General features: G+C 25.4%; 1 long non-coding RNA gene across 1 annotated transcript; it reads right to left on the bottom strand.

Moving 5' to 3' along the window:
* Positions 1-384: 384 nt before the first annotated feature.
* On the bottom strand, positions 385-1322 carry LOC128284389 (uncharacterized). The gene is made up of 2 exons (XR_008274821.1): positions 947-1322; positions 385-620 (listed from the first exon to the last, which is right to left on the bottom strand). It is a non-coding gene; the product is annotated as an uncharacterized LOC128284389 (long non-coding RNA).
* Between the last annotated feature and the right edge of the window lie 2001 nt (positions 1323-3323).

Genomic DNA, 3323 nt, shown 5'->3' with positions numbered 1-3323 from the left:
ATAATTACTGTAAAAAATACTTTTCAGAAATAAATTGTCTATTTTAAATATATTATTATCAAGTAACAAGCATGTATTTAAATAATATTTAAATTAATTAATATTATTATATTTTAGTAAGAATATAAAAAAATATTATAATTTTTGGTTAATATTTTAGTTTATGAAATATAAATTTTAAATATTTTTAAGCAATCAATATTAATTATTTATAAAATTTAATTAGAATATATAAATTATATTTTAAATATTTAATTATAACCATTAAAATAAAATATTTTTTGTCTTTAATTAATGATTTTAACACATTTGTAATTAAGTACCAAGAAAAAAAAAGAAAAGTACTATGTTATTGCAGGGGTAAAAAAAATTAAACACTAAAAGTACTTTTGGAAAAAGAATAGCTAAAAATTTTAGCTTCAAGCAACTTATTTAGCACAATATTTTTTCTAAAAATGCTTTTAGAATCAATTTTTTTTTAAACACTACTAAACATGGCTGTGTTTGATTGGGACATTGTCAGGTTTTTCATAATCCAACAGAACTGTTGGTTTTAGCATCTTATCCTGGGCTGCTCCACTGAAAACTCTTCAAGCCCACAACTTTTTGGTGAAAAGGACCTGACATAGAGTTATGGGTACCCAAAACTTTGGTTACAATGGATTCAATGAAGTATGATATAACAAACTAACAATCAAACATTAATTTCTGAAAGATTAATAGCAACTAGTAGTCACCACGTACAACACTTTTAACTTTACCAAACAAAATAATATTAATATATATTTGATTAGGTATTCATTGTTAACTGTAATGATTAATCTTTTCTTTACATATACTTTTAAAAATAAATAAATTACAAATATATTTCGGATAATTAAGAGATAAGACGAATAATCATCACATTTTATAATTTAATGATTTTATATTAAAAATAAATAACTACCTATATATAATGAGTACATAAAATAAAAGAGCTTCTGGAATGAAAAAAGATGGATAAATTGAATTCTATGTAATGAATCTAGCTATATATGTAGATTGGAGATTCTTTAGATAACAGTAATAAATATGTTGAGATAGAGATAAAATCACCAAAAGCCTAGCATGAGGAGCAGAAAGAAAAATGTAGCCAAAGACAACCTGCCGACGACCACTTATCATGATGGGAGGAGGAAGAGTCGGCAAGTCATCCTTGGCTACACCATCCTTTCTAGGCCTAAACGCTAGGCTGCTGGTGAATATAACATAATCACAAAGATATATAAATATATATATATACATTAAAAGGCAAGAGGAAATAGAACAAAAGGAAGATCAGGGGGGATGAGGTTGATGAGATGAGGCTTATATATATATAGAAAATGAAAATGCTGAAATGGGGGATGATGTTGATATTTGGGGTTTTGATTTTTTTTGGATAAAAATCGTAACAATAATTATCTAGGATCGAGGTGATGAGGACAGCTAGCCGAAGGGGAGATGTTATATATTTGGTCCCAGTAGTCGTAGAATTTTGTGATAAGGTTTCTTCACTTCTGTCCCCTTCATTCACTATCCCATGCTCAGCTAGTAAATATTTATATCACCATGTTAAATCGTTTTCTCTACTCCGAGTTGGGACAGCTTTAGTCCCAACTAAATTTTCCATATTAAATGTAAATGTAAATGTAAATTTAGTAAAAGTAAAATGTTCACATTCCAAAAAGGAAACAAATATTTATAAACATTAATGTTTGGTTTAAGTAATTTTAGATCCTTGGGACTTTCTAATCTACATTTTCTCATCATCTTACATTTCCATTAATGTTAACAGATTACCAAATACAATACCACATATTCCTTAAATTCTCATAATAATTTGAGATTTTTTATTTTTATTAACTTTAATTCATTTTGCTTAAACTGAAACAAAATAATAATAATAAAATTAATGAATTAATTTCATTGTGCTTATAATGTTAAATTTATAATATGCTACCATTCTTTTTATTTTATTTTATAAATTTGGTCAATTTTTCCCTAAAACTACAACAATAACATGTCTTAAATATTTAAGGATGTTTTGGATTTGCTGATAAGGTTGAGGTAATAGAATCTTGATTTCTAGGTTTAAATTCTGTTATACACAAATGTGATGTGTGGCTTCTTTTTTAATTATTTTGGGTTTATCTTTCGTTTTATCTAGATTTATTTTGATTTAAGTTCATATATATTTTAATTTTTAATATGTTGCTGTTTGCATTGAGTTAATTCTAGTTCTAGTTAATTAAATATTGTATTATTTACGACTTGTAATTTACTTGTAAAATCCTTAAAAGTGTTTTAATATAAAAATATTTTCTTTCTTTCTTTTTTTTTTGTGTCATTTTGATCAAATAGAAGCCTTAACTACTTATTATTCTTCCTCAATTTTAGTTTATTTATTTGAAAAGGAACAAAATACATTAATTTATTAGTAAAATAAAATACTATAAGCTTAAACCATCGTGTAGAAAAGAATAAAAATATAAGCAAATTTTATAAGGATAATTTAATAAAATGTGTTTTAGGTAATTTTACATTTTCTCGACCAAACAATAAAATTTTATATTCCAATTATACAAACTAAAAAAAGTAATATAATATATCCGGTAATGTGATAAGTAATCCTACATTCTAGTAATTCTATTAAGGGTGGAGTTAAGGTGGGCAGTGACCACGGCCTCCCTAAAATAAAAATTTTCACCTTTAATCTTTCTATAAATTATAAAATTTGAAATTAGTATATGATAAAATTACACTTTGGCCCATTAAAAGAGAAATTTTGATTCAGTCTTTTAAAACTATAAATGTATAGGCTATTAAATTAGTAAAATTATAATTTTGCTATTGTAAAAATATATAACTAAATTACGGTCTTTTCAAAACTTTTTTAACTTCACTCGTCATCCTATTATTTTAGAGATAATCTTATATTTTGTGAACCAAATATTCTTTTAATCTTATTATTATTTATGTTGAGATTTGTTTTAATCTCATTCATGGATGAAGATGATGCTGATTATTCTATTTTTATTTTTATCTTAGATAATGGGGGAATTATTTCAGTTAAATTAATTAGTTTATTGGATACTATAAAGAGCTGCAATCATGTTACGAGTGATTAGGCTTCTTTAGGCTTTAGAGGTGTTGCAATAACCTAAAGATTGGCTGCGTAGATATGTTGTTGGTTTAGTAGTGGATATTTTTTGGTTGTAAAGCAAAATATTCGTATATTGCAACATCCATAACAACTTTATTAACACCGACACACACAATGGTTTCTATTGTTCAGAATGGGC

The sequence above is a fragment of the Gossypium arboreum genome, chromosome 11, assembly GCF_025698485.1.
Source record: "Gossypium arboreum isolate Shixiya-1 chromosome 11, ASM2569848v2, whole genome shotgun sequence".
In the NCBI taxonomy this organism is placed as follows: Eukaryota; Viridiplantae; Streptophyta; class Magnoliopsida; order Malvales; family Malvaceae; genus Gossypium; species Gossypium arboreum.
This window is presented reverse-complemented; position numbering and strand designations above follow the sequence as displayed.